This window comes from Aedes aegypti, chromosome 1 (assembly GCF_002204515.2).
Source record: "Aedes aegypti strain LVP_AGWG chromosome 1, AaegL5.0 Primary Assembly, whole genome shotgun sequence".
NCBI lineage: Eukaryota > Metazoa > Arthropoda > Insecta > Diptera > Culicidae > Aedes > Aedes aegypti.
Genome location: NC_035107.1, coordinates 79,850,230 through 79,869,316, shown reverse-complemented (window position 1 = coordinate 79,869,316; position 19,087 = coordinate 79,850,230). Strand labels below are relative to the sequence as shown.

At 37.0% G+C, this 19,087-nt stretch overlaps 1 protein-coding gene across 1 annotated transcript in view; it reads right to left on the bottom strand.

The window, feature by feature from the left end:
- LOC23687425 (RYamide receptor) overlaps positions 1 to 19,087 on the bottom strand; it is a 693,865-nt gene that overhangs the window by 152,286 nt on the left and 522,492 nt on the right. The window lies entirely within an intron of this gene.

Genomic DNA, 19,087 nt, shown 5'->3' with positions numbered 1-19,087 from the left:
TGGCGCGCGCGAGAGAAGCGCGAGAGCGACCGAGGCAATCCCCCACAGCCGAAAACCCATAAACCCGCGCAAACCTGAAGACAGACAGTCTTCTCTGTAGCATGGTTCATCGGACCGACGACGACGCGCGCGAAGGGGAAGGGGTCGGTCGATCAAACACCGCAAAACAACGATCACAAGCCCGCTGAAGAACACCATCACTCTCGCTTTCTGTCAGGGGGGCACACGCGCTTAAGCCGCTGCTGGAAGATAACCCGACCGACCGCACAACAACAAGAGAGAGAGCCAACAACCGAGGAAAGAGCGAGCGTTGGGGCGATCTTCATCCTCACCAACAACAGTCAGCAGCAGCACCAAGCAAGCGGAGAAGAGTGTAAACATTTGCGTTCACTTTGGATCCCCTGCTGTTGGATATAGACCTGTGCGCCGCCGCACTATCGGTTCATTTTATGTCACGCCGACGTCGTTTGAGGTTCGTATTTCACCGCCGATAAATAATTTGGCTTTAATAAAATTTCCACAATTGCCCTTGCTTAACCCTTTTAGGGTGACTTTTTTACATACATTTTTCGTTAGGATGTGAGTTTTTCTGTTTTGATGTATCATGAAAGTTGAATAAAAGGAAAAACAAGTTCAAACAAACTTTTTTGGATGTTCCAGGATATTCCAAATGTTTTGATTTGAATTTTTTAAAGACACGAACACTGTCATCAGCCATTTAGCTGCACAGACTGTAACTTAACACTAGACAATGGACAAGCATGCTCCAGTGGCACATCTGAGAAACATTCCTGACGAAAAGTTTCAACGGCTGAAGTGGGAATCGAACTCACACCCTATGACACGATGCGCTTAAATACCTGTCGACATTAACCGCACGGCCATGAGGCCCACAAAATTGATTTGAATTTGAGGTTTCATAAGCATTTTTTTTTCTCATATTGTATTATATGTAAAATTCTTGCCAGGAATATAAGGCCGATACAAATTTTATTTCCACTTTTTGTTTCCCCCCCCCCTTCATGAAGCGGAAAAAACTGCAGGTGGCAAAAAAAATTTCATTCGCGTTGAAAAACACTAGTGGGCATATGAAAATTTGGCTCACGAATGTATCTGAGCCAAAGTATGCATACTCACACTCACTGGAAATCTTTATGGGTATTGTCAAAACCGAGCCAGTATTTATCTCTCCTATTTACTCACATGATAAAAGTAAACAAGATAACATTCTATCTCATCAACGTCAATGTATGAAAGAGCGGGAGCCACCTCTTTCGAGTGCACGAATTTGACATTTTCATATTTAACTAGCAGTGTTGAGTTGTCTGTTGTTTTCCACAGAATCGAAAATTTGTATTTAGAGCAAGTACAGTTTACCTCATAATCACCAGTTCCACCAAAATCATCTGCAGCAGCATCTTCAAAAATGGTATGTTTAAAGATTTGTTGTTAAAAACGCTTGTAAAGTGTTTCTCATCATCCAGGACTCTAAAACTCCTATCGCCGTGAGAATCGTGCGCGAAGGAAAACTTCTCTTCCAATCCGTGACATCAGTAGCTGTTGAATCTTCTTTGCTGGAAACAATTGAGCAGGTCTTCGGGCCGATAGTAGATGAGCCGGACGCGGTCGAAGCTATTTACGCTGGATAGGATATAAATCATTCGAAAGGCATGATATGTTCATAATATCTACCTCGTGTACTATCCGAGATGTCGCTACAGCAATTGGCACATGTACGAAAATTCTGTGTATACTAAAGGCTGAAATTACTTCGGGAAAGGAGAAGACAAGAAATGCTTTCGATTTGCTTATGCAGCGAGCATCTCTAACGACGTTTCCGGATAAAAAGGTAGAGAATGATGGGCGTGACGCGTTATACAACAAGCTGGTGGATTATTTGCAGTTTCGAGGAGCAGGATTCAAAGTTTTCCAGAAGTCAGACATGGAATTCTTCATGTCGCCTGTGGTATTCATTCTGTGGCGTTTGGATGGACAGTGGGCTAAACTGCAAGGGGCGGCAAATGTATCGAAGCTTCTGGAGGCTCCATTTCAAACCAATTGACCAAGAGTCTTTTCGTGTGTTGTCCCATGGCGCGCACAAAAAAAAGACCCTTCCACTATTGAAGAAAGAAGATTTGATTGGAGATTTTGAGAAGCTGGACAAACTATGTACTAAATCGTTTCTCAAATCGGATGGATGGAGACAAGAGTCAGCAGATGTAATGCAACTGAAAACTTCGTTGGCGGGCTACATACATCACCTGGACAAGGCTGATGAGCAATATAAGGCAGCATCGGCATCTATTATGGACGATAACCGTTCATTGAAGACAGTTCCGCCGAAACAAAATCGTACAAGCCTAGTACAATTGCTGTATAAAGCTCTTGAAGACCGATTGAATTCCGTCCCGGCCTACACCGAGCAAAATCTGGTCTTTTTTGCTCCAATTGAAAGACGGGCCATATATAAATATATAACTGGGCTGGTTTTTGACTTCCCTATACAAATTTATAAGACTTTCAAACCGAATGCGTCATTTGTTTGGAAGATCACCCAGGGAGATAAATCCTCTTCAGCCGTGATCATATCTCGTATCGAACGAAATATGCACGAGCGAATTTCCACCGACAAATCAGAAAGATTATCACAGGCCTATGGAAGTGTTTCTACTTGGACAAAAGAAAAAGTTGATGAAATTGTTAATGCCATCACTGGTAAGTTTTTTTCATTTATCGTTTTTATTTTCAAATTCCAGTTGTGTATTTATATATCAGAAGATAAAGATCTCCCTCCAGAACAACTTCAGTACAGCAAAGAAGGGTTTCAATTATTGTTGCAGGAAGGATTTTCTGTTTCAGAAGCAGTGCATATGGAACAACAAGCGCAGGCCGCAAAACTGAACAAGTTTGCCAACTTTTGGGCAGCAGTTTCAAAGGTCCTTGCCAACAACGATTATACTGTCGCTGAAGAAAGGCGACATGGTGAAACGACTTGGATATCACCACTGTGCGTTTCGGTGCGTGATTTGATGTCCAAGTGCGAAACTAAAATGGAAGAAATGTTCCCTGGATCAGATGACAATTTCATACCATCATATGAATATTTTCTTCTGCAATTCGTCCCAAGAAACAGCCACACTCAGGTATCGAAACGCTATTATCGACGCTTTGATGTGAAATTCGGTCTTCAAAAACGTACGTTACATAAGGCACATGTAGACCAGCACTACGGAGCAAAACAGTTTGAATTCTTGAAGATCATGGCCGGTAAGACTTTCAAAAAATTTGTTCCTACTTGTGTGAAATTGATTTGCTTTTTATTCTTTAGGAAAATTTGCCGACGAATCCATCGTTTTTTTCCTAGACGATAAAGCGCCTATCCCTGTTGGATTCGAAAATGCACCAGTAAGTGCAACTCGAAGGCAGCGTCATGTCTTAATGGCAGGACTTGACGGAAGAGGGCTTAATGCCATGGATCTCGTTAATATTCCCCAGCATTTGATTCCATCGGTTGCGATAAAACTGTATCCTCCTAAAAAGCTGTCTGAGTCGTGGTATAGAGGTAAACCGATGATTATACAGAGAGACGCAATATTCAAGGCATCTTCGGCATTCAGGCATGTAGCGGATTTGATCAAAAACATTGAGCAACCAGATACACAGAAGCCGATAATGTTTATTGGAACTGATGGAGGACCTGATCACAACGTTACATCGATTCAAGTTATGTGGCTTTGTTTTTGGAACTGGATCTCGATTTTTATGTGCGGTTCGCACTCCTCCAAACTTTTTGGTGATAAATCCTGCAGAAAGATTCATAAGTACTGCAAACATTGCCTTGATTGGAGTAGCTCTCACAAGAAATGATCTTGGTAAAAATGAAAAGAAAGTTCGCTCGTTGCTTTCTAAGAAGCAATGGCGCGATGCTCAAGAAAAGCATCCAGAGACAAACTATCGGCAGTTGGCGATTGATGGAACGAAAGACGCCCACAGTCTTTTGAGTGCTCGATTCGAAAGCCTTTCTTACAAAGGAGAGCAAGTGAGAATGGGCTGCCCTGCCACAGATGATGAGATTGAAACGTGCAAACATAGAGTTTCCACTGCATTGGGTGGAATTGATTTCAACGCCAAGATTGTCAAATCTCAACTACTGAAAGAAAATCGTGTTGAAGATGTATTTGAAAAGCACGTCAAGGCAACATCGTATGCGTTCCAGGTTAAGAAATGTGCTGACAAATCTTGTAAGTACCACAAGAAAGTACGATCGTCGTGGACTACGTTTGATCAGATTGTATGGCTTCCGACACCAGCGCCTGATGCAAATATGAAGTACACAAGCTTCGATTCTGTATACGGCAACGAGCCTTCAGATGAACACGTTCCAAGCAAAATAGGAAACGCGATTACTGAAAGCGTGGAGAAAATGCTGCCCAAACCAACATTCCCTTTAGCCTTCACGAGGGCTCACTTGCACTGAGTGCTATTTCCCGAGACTGTTATATACCAAATATGCTTGGGATAAGAAGGAATATACTTAGTTGGGCCAATTTTTTGAAGATAAATTGTATGTTTGCGGTTCTCATCTGGAATCATTTCCAGAAGTTTTTCAGAACACTAAACTGTCCTATTTCGATCCTATCAGTCTTCATTATTACCAAGCTAGCACACATTTGCCGGGTTACGGAGACTTGTGTGCTAAATGCCTGGATCCATCAGTAACCAGAAAGGAAGGAAAGCTGCTCTTCTGCGCAAAATGTTGTTCAAAATCAAGTCAGCCAATAAATACTCCAACTACTGAGCCAAACGCTGAGCGACGACCGCGAGGCAGGCCAAAGGAAACATAGACGCATTGAAAACCGTTAAAATACTCGATGGATATGCAATGTTTTTTACCAAAAGGAATTTCAATCAATAAAAACATATATTTGTGAAAAAAAAAGTTTATTATTTTTTTGCCCCCCCCTCGATTAAAATTGGTCCGATGGGACAAAATGTCAAAAATAAATTTGTATCGGCCCAATCGAATCCGAGATATAATCGGCATGGAATCTTGAACGTGGTTTTGGTTTTTGATCCCAAATGAATTTCCGACATAATTCTGTGCTAGAATCTCATAAATTCCTGGCCAGCATTCTCCAACTTTCAGAGTATGATTTCTTCAAACTGATTTCTTAACAGATTCCAGTTTTTTTAAGGCGTTCCTATAAGAATACTTGAAGGCCGAAATTTCGATATATAAAAGAATTATTTTTGTTTTTTTTTTTTCAAGGTTTTTGTGAAGAGGATTTGGAAGGAATCCGAAATTGAAATCCTGAAGTTACACTTTCATAAAAACATGAAGAATTCTTGAGTGTATTACTAAATTCCCTACAAGAGATTGTTTTAGAATGCTGGAGGTATCCCTTTTTCTTGAATTACCTGAAAAATATTTAGAAAGATTACTAGAAAAAATCTTTTAAGACATCATTTGGAAATTTTTTAGATGGCTCCTTGAATAATGTCGGCCTTGCTCTTTAAGTTTCCTCGTATGAATTTCTGTTAACATTTTTGAACGATTACTATAAATCCTTTTTTGAAAAATATCCATCAAATACCTGATTAAATACGTCTTAAAGTTTTTTGATGCATCTAAAAATATGGATGAACTCCTGCATAAATCGTGAAAGTCATTCTGGAAAAATTATCAGATTAATTTCTGGTAAAATTTCTGAACTAATTTCTTCAGAGAAAGCTATCGGCAGAATGCCCAAGAAAACTCCTGAACTATTTTGAATAAAATTTGGAAAATTAATGTAATTAAATTCCTAAGAATCATTTGAAAATTTCCAAGTTGTAACCTTTGAGAATTCTTGTTAATTTTTTTAAGGATCCCCAGAGAGAATCTAGTTGTAATTTCATTCATTCATCCATCTAGTTATTTCCAGTAGCGTAAGGTTTAACCTTTTAAATTTCTACATTCGGCGATACATTGCAGATTTAACATATATAATAATATAACAGTTTATTATTAGTAAGGGTAGGTGTACCAGTTATGACCATAGTGGTTCCCTATTTCGCCATACGTGATAAGTTTAATGTCTCAACATTTTGAAAAGTTTTTTGTGTTTTAGCAGTGAGATTTAGGATATAGGGGAACTTACGTGTTCTCGGCAGCTTAAGCCGATGCCGTGCTTCTTTAGTAATTTTCTCGGACATCAGCAGATAAATTCCGTGTTTATCTATTTACATTTATGCGTTGCTCAATCCTCTATCGATTCACACTGACAGACTTGTCAAAAAGCTTTTGGAAACGTTTTTACAACGCTGCGAACATACCTTGTCAGTGTGACTATTGTCGGCAGCCTCATTCTCTTCGGCAACTTTCCCATAACAACTGCTGGTGAATCTCTTCGGCAGCTACAAATCAGTCGCATTTTGAGGCGTGCTCATTTGAATTGATGGCATCTCCGGCGATATCGTTTGTTTAGTCTCGGAAATCTCGCCAGCGGGAAGCGGGCAGAACAAAGAATCATCTGAATGTTTCCACTGATGTGTTTTGATAGAAAAATACTGTGTAATTGGCGTTTGAAATTTGGTTGCCGATAATAGTCGAATGGTGCCGAAGCCGTAAGTCTCCCTATATTGATGTTAAAACATTCAAAAAGATTAAAAATGTGAAAGTAATCCGAATTTCACATATGGCTAAATAGGAAACCACTTTGTCCATAACTGGTACACTGTCTCTACATCGTGTACAATAAAGTTGAAAGAAAAACGCATCCGTAAATTTGGTTATTTCATGAAAATCATCCTGGACAACCACGAGATATATAACTGTGTATCCAAAAATACTTGGTTGAATATCTTTTATAGTTTCTTGATGCATAAGCAATCTGGGTTAACTGCTGCATTTAATCGTGAAAATCATTCTCGAAAATTTATCAGATTCATGTCTGGTAAAATTATTGAACCAATTTCTTAAGGAAAAACTATCGGCAAAAGTCTAAAGAAAACTCCTGAATTATTTCTGCATAAATCTCTCAAAAATTAATGTAACTAAGTTGCTAAGGAAGAATTCTGCAATTCCTTCGAATCCAGGAAAATATCCTAGTTGATACCTTTGAGAATTAATGTTTAAATTCCTTGAAAGATCCATAGAGAATTGGCCTCATTGAAGTAGAACTTACAAAAAACACATGTAAAATAAACTATTCCGTACGATTCCTCCGCGATATTCAAGCTTTAAAAAATTCAACTTTCGAATGGTGAATGAAGATTTTGATTCCTCTACATAAAATTTAAATAAATGGAAATGTGTGGACTTCCATGATTCTTGTTCCGGACGCTCTTTTACTTTTGCCTCATAATTCGGACTAACTATTAGGGAGACGGGATTTTTTTTTCGTATAGAACTTTTACGGCGTGTGATTGGAATGAAATCCTTCAGTAAAGAAGTACAAAGGTTTTCCATAGTGAAAATAAGAACCCGGCGAAGTAAATCACACAGGGGCGGGAAGAAACTTGTATCATAAAGTGGTGAGACTGGTGTCGATCGTTAAACATTTCTGTCAAATCGTTTTCGTCCATGCGATTTCGGTGAAAAAGTGCAAAGTTGATAATTGAACTGAAGTTATTTATCGAAATACACTAGTTTTATTGTACTTTTAGTGTACAAGTGTAGCCATAATTTAAATTTAAAAATCTGAGATTTTCAATCCCGATATTTTGTTTATACATAGCTGATAGTATGCCGCATGTTGTGGTTACATTGAAAAGACGGCAAAATAGGTAGGAAAAATGTTTTAACATTTCAAAAAAGAAGGTTTTTTAATGATATTTTTTTTATTTAATTATCCAGCTTTTTACGCTAGCTTGCTATAATCTTAGATTCACCCCTTTCTGACATGTCTTGATAACACTATAATATTTTTATGGTTTGATCAAAGCAAACTTTGCGAGTTTGAAATTTTTGATTGTTGATACAAAGACACGTCAAAAAACAAATCTTTCATTTTAGAAAGTGAAAACTTTTAGTAGGTATTTTGCTGATTTTCTAAGATAAGAAGTTATATACATTTAAAGATTGGGTTTTGGTTCCTGTTGGTTCTTGATATTCTTTCAACTGAACATCGTGAATAAGTGTTATGAACTATACGGAAAATTTGATGCCAAAACAATTAGTTCAAAGATTAAAAACCACTTATTTTGTTTGAGCTTTTCTGAAAGACTTGGGCGACCGGTGATCGAATTTAAGGATTTCAGGAAATATTCCCGATCAATGTAATAGTTAAAATTGTGGCCGTAACGGTTCAGCTTCCTTTTTTTTGCTCCACCTGGGTCATGTTTTGTACATCCAATACATTAATTGCCTCCCACAAACGATGGACCTATAGTTTGAAACAACTTACTCCCCAGTTAAAGTCATGTAATGGCATGTATGGAGCATGGAGCTGTTAATGCACGACATTGTCATTGTTGAAAACATCTGGGATTGTCAAAGAACATCTAGGACCTCAACCTGTAGACGATTGATAATTTTCATGGGATATATGTTTAAATTTCACTTTCTTTCATGAGGTACATAAGGTTTACGGGAGATTATGAAATATATACCGGCCGAGCTTTGGTTTGGTGGTATTTACTAATCGTACAATTGTTCTCTCAAAAATCTATGTCTCTTCATATTTATCTCTATTTATCGTTTCTAGGCCAAACGTTCTTCTCGTGTCGATGCCTAAAATGAAAAAAAAAGTTTGTGAAAAATGAGATAGCTTTACAAAAAACACCGCAGATGCAAAACAGATTGACATTTCAATCAACAATCGAAAAGCATGGCTTACACAGACTAAACTATAAAATTGTAAGGCAAGAAATGTCAAAGTCAAATCACCCCTTGCATTTTTATAGCTAGCGTAAAAAGCTGGATACAGTTAAAATTATGATGTTTCTGTGATAAATTTTGTAAAATTGTTGGGAAATTTTTTCTGAACTTTTCATTTCATCATCCAAGAATAATTTCCGCGCAAAAATTTCTAGGAAAAAAAATCATTGGTTGGATTTCAACGCAATTCTACATAACAAATTTTCAGTCATTTTTCAACAATTTCAATATTGAAAAAGTTGCCTTATACGGGCTGATCCGGCAAAGTTTCAGTTACAGAGTGAAACTGTAACATGTTGTCTACCAGTTACCGCAGAGAACTCTTCCGCATCGTTCCGCACTTGGAATTTCAAGTCATTTGAAAATGTCAATTCTCAACGTCTGTAGCATTTTTTTAGCGTGCATTTTAAGAACCTTGAATCCATAATTTTTTATAGCGAAGGTTTTTAATGTGTTTATTCGATGAGATTTTCTAAAAAATTATACTAAAATAATATTTCTATTGTTCGCATAACTGTCCTATGTTAAATCAACAATTTTATAAATGGCGTATATCATCATTTTTACACATAACGTCGAAAAAACAAGTTTTGCATATTTGTGAAATAAACTAAATGAGGAACAACCATTTCATAGTTCAAAACGTCCTGTCTTGCATAACTTAGGATAACGCCCTAAAAGCTGTTGTGTAGTTCTCTGTTTCTTTGCAAATAACTTAAATCCAAAACACCACCAAAGGGAGATATATGGAAATCTTCTCTTCATTCAAGTGTTGTCAAATTTGTTTTAAGCCAATCATATGTTCAATAATAACGAGCTACTTGCTTACCAATGGCTTTTAGGATGTAATCATAAATTATGCAAGCTGTCTTCTGTTTAAATATGGGTTAGTCTAAAGTAATCCCACATTTTATTTTTGCTTTATTTCACAACGCAGCTGTAGAAGTTACATAATTAACTGTGTCCAGCCACTCGAAAAGTAAAATATTTCGGGGGAGCAAGCTTATAATCTAACAATGTTTTTTATTTTCTACTTAATACTAACATTTATTCATTACATTTCAATAATTCAATTTGAACATCTCAATTATTCTCAAATAGATACTTTTCCTTTTTCTTTTTATTATATGGTAAATTTAATTCTACTTGCTGTTTTGCTCCATTAGCCTAAGGACCAGTTGTGTCGAAGAGATAAAAAAAAATCTGATCATATTGTTTTGACCATTGGCCAACCTTTTGATTGATACTTAATTATCATCAATTCAATAGCATACCATTTGATAAATAACCCTTCAAAAAAACCTTAGCACTATACCTTAGCACCCATAAATGCATAATTGTCCCACGTGGATATAAAATGAAGCAAACATAGGACTGACATGCATTTACCAGCAGTATGCATTCCAAAATCCTGTTTTTCAGATTTATTGTTTTTTTTTACAGGGGGGACTCTGCAAACAGATCCCCTGAGTAGGTAACTCAGGCAATGCGGGGATGACACACCATCGACGACCCACTAAAACCAACCCATTCTTTTTGAATTTCTCAAGTGGTGTACAGTGCATTGACAGGACCCTTGGACTCAGACCCTTATTTCCTCGGAACCACCTTACGGCATTTCTTCGGGGTGAGGCCAAGAATTTATTGGTCTCAACTTCAAGAAGTGAAGGGGCCTAAACAATACTCAAGGTGCTTGTAGTAAGTGTAGAAAAATAATACATGCAGATAAGGAGTGTATCGAAAAGTAGTCGCAAACATTTAAAACGGTATATCTCAGAGCATAGTTCATCTTTTTGAAAGCTTTTTTCACGCAAATCTTCATCATGTCATCAAAAATTGAAGCAGCTTAAAAAATATTGAATAATATGCAGTCTTAATATAAATACAACAAGGTTTATGAAGCATGGAAAATAAAATCTTGCACAAAATTACATTTTTGAAGTGTCTTCTGAAGATTCGATGATTTGTATTGAACAAAATGTATATCAAACAAAATAGGATGAAAAGTTTATTATATAGGAAAATATGTTTTCTGCACACAGCACGTAAAATAAATTCAAAAAATAAATTATTGCTCTAAAAAAGCTCAATTATTGGAACAAGGTCGGTTTTAGAAAGTCACTTTTGTTTAATCAACTTTTGAAGCTCTGTCATATACAGTGGTAATTATATAGAGTAACATTTTTTGCTTATGTTACTTCATAAATATGCAAAGAAACTTTTCCAATCAAAAAACAATTTTTTATTCATTACTATCGTTCAATATTAGCATTAACGTGTAGAAAGAAAAAATCAAAAAACGAGGTCCTTTAAAATCGACTTTTTTCGATTTTTGTATTTGCTCTTAAATGCTTGTAAATGAATTTTACAAATTATGTTTTGCACTATGTCATGAGAGTTGTGCCACAGAATATATTAGCATAGACAAAAATCATTTTTTCTTAAAATTTAACACATTTATTAACATATCAATTTTTTCAGAGGTGTGCAAGATTTTCATCGACATCTGTTAGTAATTTGCAAAATTATCATGCAAAATGCCACTTTCTTAAAACAATATCACCGCATCATCATTTTTAAATACATTGTAAAGCATTTCTGATCAAAACATTGTTTGTAGATTCGACCCATTATTTTTGAGACTGTTTTGAAAGTTTGCGACTACTTTTCGATACACTCCTTATGACATGGTTCCATATTCTTGGAATAAACAACATATTGAATACCAAGGGTACTAATTTTGACTTTTTTTAAAAACTTCATTTTGGGTTCCAAATATATAATTTTATATTTTATAGTTTTAAGTTTAATTTTCGTTATATAAGACTGGACCACCGTACTTTGCTTTCGAGATTCATATGATACAATAACTGAGGTCGGATATTTTCCACAGTATCTCAACTCAAACCAAATTATATTCGTTAGCTGAGCACTTGTGGTTCCAATCTCGATGAATTTATTGATCTGTTCTTTATATATGATGGAAAATTTTTTAGTGCACATACAAATTATACCCTAGGCATGGAACGAACTGTTGAAATATAAAATTGAATACAATTTAATTGAATTATTAAATTTTACATAGGGTCCCTTAGTGGACAGTCCCCTATAGTCGCACTAGTCGCTTTATACGGCCGTTTTGCTACAAATCTCTTCAAAACATTTTTTGACATGCAGGTCAGGAGCTATTTACCAAAGTACCATTGAAACACAGTTTGATTTTGTTCAAATGATGGAGGAAATAATTAGTTTTGCTTAAAATTTGAGCTCTCTTGCGCCTATAGTGAACCTATTGTTCCTATAGTAGCACTACTGAGAGAAACTATTTTTTATTATACGAAATAATTGATGAATTAAGAACTTTTTTACATCAAACGAAAGCTTTTGATTCACACTTTGTAGGAAAAATATAAAAGTTTTGTACAAATACGGTTTTGATAAGTATTTTGCCAACGCCTTGATGCAAGTGCTACTATAGGTACATGTAACAGAAATTAGAAATAGTGCTACTATAGGTACATGTATTCCTATAGTGGCACACGCGATAATAAATACAAACATTTGAGTTTTCGTAGTTTTCATATTTTTCCCACAAAGCCAAGATAAAAAGCTTTCAGATGATGTAAAATGTAATGACGATTTTATACGAATTTTTGTTCTTAGCTATGCGGCTATTGGTACATCGACCCTAATTGCAAAATTGTTTAATTGTTAAATCACAGACAAATATATGTATTAGAACAATTATCAATTCAAAACATAGTCATACGAATATTAATGCCCAATGCTAACAATTCTGTGTTTGACCAACCGGTAACTAGATGGCGGTAGTGCGCAAATGTCAAACTCGAACGAAAGCGTGACGCGAGCGCCACGAGTAAATCGTCAGCAAACTATTAAATAATAGAGTTCAGCGCTATTTTACTGTGCGACAAAAAAAAGTCGAGTGTTACGTCTGTTTGTCTGTGATTAAATTATTACAATGCAAGCATATGTGTACATAAATATTTTTAATCGCTATGTAGGGTGCCGGTGCCATTAGTGGACTACCTAAGCTATAAAAATCATAACAAAATAACGAAAAGCCCTAACAGAGATCTTTTGGTGTCAACAGAAAGATTTCAAGCTCTATTATATGGGAAAAATATAAAAAGAGTGATAAAACTATTTTTTCAACATGAAATCGCTTGAGCCACTATTGGTACACGTGTTCCAGTAGTTGCGCTAGTGCTCCAGTAGTAGACGTTCGGGAACGATACAAGGAATTTTAAACAAAATGGTAAATTTTTACATTGGTTTAACATTTTTCACTCGGAACAACAACTAATATTTTTCGAATGAACCATAAAGATCATCTCTGGGACTTTTCTTCATTTTTATACATCCATTTTAAAAACTGCTTCCAACCGTTAATCCATTACTGGAACAGGACGGCGACTATTGGTGCAAGGGAGCCAATTTTTTACGTAAACTTTATTATTTATATGACTTTTTGATAAAATAAAAAGCTGAAATTTGGCAAATCAACTAAACTAGAGGCGATCTATCCACCAAAAATAGCGCATGCCGTTTTTATCGAAAAATGTACGTTTTATTCCATAGTCCAATCTACTGGTACATTACAACCATTGGTACCGGCACCCTAGATACTTTCCTTTTTATTAAAAATCCTGTACAAAAACCAGAAATAGGCACTAAAATAAAACAGGCACTAATCATTTATTCATTGGTCACAAAAACAGGTTGGGTAGAACTAGAGTGCCTGTATACAAGAGTAACGTTATATTCCAGTTTTGACAGGTCTTCTGCTCGATTGGAACGTGGATTTGTATGGAAATGACAGTTCGCCGCTGCTCGAATTTTGACATTGACGCCACTCTTATCTAAATCCACTTTGAGTAGAACATCCAAATACTATTGGTAAATCTGATTTTTCTTCAATTGTTTAGCCCCTTGGTGAGCCAGGGGCTCTTCAATTTGTTCCAAAAAAAATTTCATTTGTTGCAACAATTTTCTAACGAATGACCATCAAAAATGAATTCAAAGGCAGTATGTCTGTAATGACATTTTTTCGACACAATTACTCACTGATAGGTGGATATGGGTCAAGCATAGACTTGAAACCAATCCTAGTTAAGCTTAAATAGTTTTGTAATCAATATTAGGGCATAAGAAAACCATTAAATGGAGAACATAATTTTGGCCATGATTTACTCAAATTACTCCTGTGTGGAGCGGCAAAAATTGAAACATTTCGAGTGAAATGTTTCCCATACAGAGTAGAGTGTCGGGAGCTTAAAGACGTTTTTAATATGAATCGAAACGTTAGTTCTGTTAGAAACGTCAAAAACATGCTAACATCATAAAAAATCCTGTTAACATTTATAAAAACTCCTTACGAAATTTGTGAACTATGTGTAAATTCATTCACCAATTTTGTTGATAAAAGCTTGAGTGTGTAATTAGTTTAAGTTTTTTGTTTAAGCATCGACGTGGATGTACGTGAAGTAGCTCAAAACCCGAATTTAGTAGTAGACCATTTAATTTCACTAGAGTTTGTATCCTTTGACAAATACGCGTATTTCGACATCAAATATAAGGCCGTCTTCAGTTTGGTCTACTAGACTCGACTTATGAATGTTGAACCAAAGTTGGAATGGAAGTGTTATTTTAGTTCTGCAGTATAAATTTTTGTTTTAACATTGATCGTCTTTGGGCTACATTTGAATCCTTATCTTGGTAAATCTTGGATGAAAATTTCACATTTTAAATTTATTTTCAATGGTAAAAGTAATCTCTAAAAAAGATCAAATTTGGTTTGAAAATACTTGTCAACTGAAAACAATTTCACATACAATATTTCGGTTACCTGAATTCCAAAATGCTTGCCTAATTCTCAGCAATACAATATTCATGGATATATTGAAAATTTGAATTTCAAGAATACCGCGAAAATCACCTAACTTTAGACACCACTGAGCAGAAATTTAATTTTTTCAACAAAATGAGTAATTTCGTATAAATTTTGATGATAAAAAAGGTCACGAACTCCAAAACCTTGCTCAGATCTAGATGTTTGTGGATGTCTTCCAGCACCAAAACGAACATGATTCTGGAATTTTACATTATGTTCACAGACATAAACGTTCTTTAACACAAAAAACTTCTCAACACACAATCCGATAATAATTAAATCATTCAAAAGGAAATTATTTCGGATTACATCGATATTGATTGGTTAGAAATAGAACCATGTGACACGGTGATCAATTTCACCCGAATTTATATATGCCTTTTTCATATAAAATAAAATAAAAATTTGAGCGGAATCCGTAAACTTCAAGGGGGGCTAAACGAGCTTGAACTTTGGACGGAGCTTTTGGGGGTCCAATTGACAAATCTTGAGGTTGTAATTTAATTTTATTGTAGTTTGATTATTGTGGGCCACTCTAGTCTCGTAGGTTAATAGACAATGTCATCATGCATATTATCGAACATTTTTATTTTCAATATCCTCCAAGCCGCCACAGAAAACTGTCAACACCGTGACGCCGCCGCCGACTAAAAACCTTTCGGCGCACAGCTCTAGCTGGATAGCCTCGAGAAGAAAGGTATTTCCCTTCCTCTGTCCGGCCATGCAGCCCACTCTCACCGCACGCGATGCACTCCGGCGAGGTCGTCTTTCTTTTGCGCGGTTGCCGCCGCGCACTAGATCAGTGGGTTGATCGTTGACTTGTGGGTGGGTTCAGCGGTAGAGAAGTACACCTTCGATGCGCCACACACAAAGAGAGAGCGCGCGGGAGTGAGAGTGAGAGTGTGGAGAGAGTGCGCGCGGGTTGGCGGCAGGATGACTACCTGGTTGTCTGGAAAGCGCACGTGGTGAACGCATCGAGCGCGCGCAAAAGCCGGAGATTGTTGTTATTGCGATGTGATTGGTCGGTCGATTGGTTGGTTAGTTGGTTGCATAATTTTCGGACGGATTCAAGCACCGCTGGAGATGATGAATTATCGCTTGCGAAGTAGGGCGCTTTGAGGGGATCGGTTCAAGGTCACGGCGTAGCGTCGCAAAAAATAAAGAAAAATGGATATGGGTTAAACGATTTGCTGGGATAATGTCAGAGGAATGAGAGTTTTTTGTATTTGCTGTATTTGATCTTTAACATTTAGTTTTAACTTACTTGAATCACAATTTACTTTCAATATAAGAATGATGTTTAGTTTATATTTAAATCTGTAAAATCCGGCCTACTCTGGCTTGATTTTGTGTTGATATTAATTTTATAGCAGTTTTTTCATGAAATTCATCTAATCGATTCAGAAATATCTGCAAAAACGTTTTAGTGCTAGCATGATCAACCAGAATATTCCAAACTGATCAAGGAACCAATAACTTCAGTGTGCAATTTTGAAAGCTTCTTTTCAGAAGCTTGGAAACTGCTATCCAGAATCTTGGAAGCTTCTTTCCAGAAGCAGGGATGCTTATTTCCAGAAGCTGGAATATTTCCAGAAGCTGGAAAGCTTCTCTCCAGAAGCTGGAAAGCTTGTCTCCAGAAGCTGGAAAGCTTCCCTCCAGAAGCTGGAAAGCTTCCCTCCAGAAGCTGGAAAGCTTCTTTCCAGAAGCTGGAAAGCTTCTATATAGAAGCTGGAAAGCTTCTTTTCAAAAGCTGGAAAGCTCTTTTCTTTTCTGAAGCATGGAAACTTTTCTCCAGAAGGTTGTAAGCTTCTTTCCAGAAGCTTGGAAGCTCCTTTCTAGAAGCTTGCAAGCTTATTTCCAGAAGCTTGAGGCTTCTTTCCATAAGCTTGGAAGCTTATATCCAGAAACTTGGAAGCTTCTTTCCAGAAGCTAGGAAGCTTCTTTCCAGAAGCTTGGAAAGCTTCTTTCCAGAAGCTTGGAAAGCTTCTTTCCAAAAGCTTGGAAGGCTTCTTTCCAGAAGCTTCGAAAGATTATTTCCAGAAGCTTCAGAAGCTTCTTTCCAAAAGCTAGGAATGTAGCTTTTAAGAAATTTGAAAGTTTCTTCTCAGAAGATTTTCTTTCCTAAAGTTTGTAAAGCTTATTTTCAGAAGCTTGGAAACTTCTTCTCAGAAGATCGGAAAGCTGGCTAGCTTCTATCAAGAAACTGGAAACTTATTCCAATGAGCCGGAAAGAAGCTTCCAAGAAGCTTTTATTGATTTTAAAATTGTTCTACCTGTTGTTGGCTGTCCATATTACAATCGTTCACAGTTAGCAATAACTGACATCATCATCATAATCACCACCATCACCATGGTCATCTCCGCGAATCCGCAATCCGAAGGTGAGGAAATTTTAACTCCTCTGCTTCCAAGCGAACAAGAACCACCAATTAACAGCTGTTATTTCATCGTAAATAATAATAACCCAAAATTGACCACTTGCCATACAGCTGGAACAATCTAGCACAAGCTCTTTTGGTGCAGCTGCTGTCCATTTAGTCAAGCCTCTAGTTATTGATTTCCTTTGAATTGGAGGAAAAATGTAGGACAAATTCGACAGCACAAGAAAAAATAACCCTCTGAAGTGCCAAACAAATTGCATCATAACAATTACCATACCTTCGAGATGTTCGGTGGACCCTATTTTTTTTTCTCCTCTCGCACAAAGGGATGGCTTCCCTTGGAGGGTCTCCTTCAACGGAAAGTACTGCGCGCATCGAAGAGAGGACCACCAGTCAATGCTTTCGTAATGGGGCTCTTGGCCGGGCCGGTAAACTAGTTAATTATGACTGCCCACTCGACATGGATCTCAAGATATTGGTTGGAGGCAGACAGGTAGGTAAAGGTACTGCACTCGAATTACAGGCTCCTCGAGGCGATGCAATGCGTTTAGCGATGGGGGGTTCTTTGCGTCTTTGCTGCCATCCATATCATTGAAAGTGAACGATAAATCTACGTTTCGAATGCAGATGGTTGGCAACTCATATGGATGAGTAGAACATGGTATGGAGAAATATCGTACCATGCAATATCGTAGGGAGCATAATTGATGAACTCGTGAACGATTTTACCGAAAATTTTCAATACAAATTATAATTGAGCGTTGAAGACAAAGAACTGTTGAATTTAATGAATCTTTTGACTCGATAATTTTGGATGAACCTCTGAGCAACTACTTTGCCGCCCTTTGATTCTGAAATTTAAATTTAAACTTTAGTATCTCTTAAAGGAAGTATAAGTTTTTGACAGTTGCTTTCTGTTTAACAGACCGCTCGAGGAGTCCTTCTTGGACGAATACCAGGCTAGTTTTCGTAAAGGGCTGCTCGGCAACGGACCTGATGATTATTTTGCTTATAGGATACATTCCGAGAGTATGACTAGCAGATTCACCATCTGTTTATTAATTTCAAGGCGGTATACGATTCAGCGAAAAGAAATGAGCACATAATGTTTGAACATGATTTTCCGGCAAAACTAATAAGGCTGATACGTGCTATGCTGGATGGTTTAAAATCAAGTGTTCGAATTGCAGACGAGGTGTGAACCTACAAACTACAAGATTTGGAAAAGAGGTTATTATAGTCATAAGCGGTTCGGTGTGCAGGAGTCCATAAAAAGTTATTGTTTTCTGAAGCACGCAAGTGTAATCAATGTGATATTTATCATGTCAAATATGAATAATCTGTGCAGGGAAGTTCGGCGTTTTGACAGCGTTTGTCAGTCCGATAAGCGCACATCTGTGTTCGTGTGCTGGTAAGTTATATGAATCGATCCAGAGCAACCACTGCAAAGCAATCCGTATAAAATGTGTTTGTATTCGTTCGATACGCAATTCGAGTATAATGTCTTCAGAGCGTAATCGTCGTCTGCGGAAGTGTGCCATAGGAACCCGAGCATTGAACTTGCTTTAGCGGTTATCTTCGAGATATGTTCGGTGAATCCCAATTTTGTGTCTAGAACAATTCCCAGGTCCTTTATGTAGACTCGTTCAAGCAGAGCGTGATTCATCGAGTGATCGAATCCTATCGATGACTGTCCACGAGTATATACAGGGTGTCCGCAAATTATCCGAACAGCAAAATATTGGAAAGATGATTTCGCATTGAAAACAATGAAAAATCAATGTCCATGTACCTTTAACAATACATCTATATATTAACACAACATACAACTTTAAACATTTTTGAAATGATTGCTTGTTACTAAGATAGGCAAATTTAAATTTTTCTGAGACGTTTTTCCTGAGGGCCGCTAGTCATACTGGAGATGTTTTA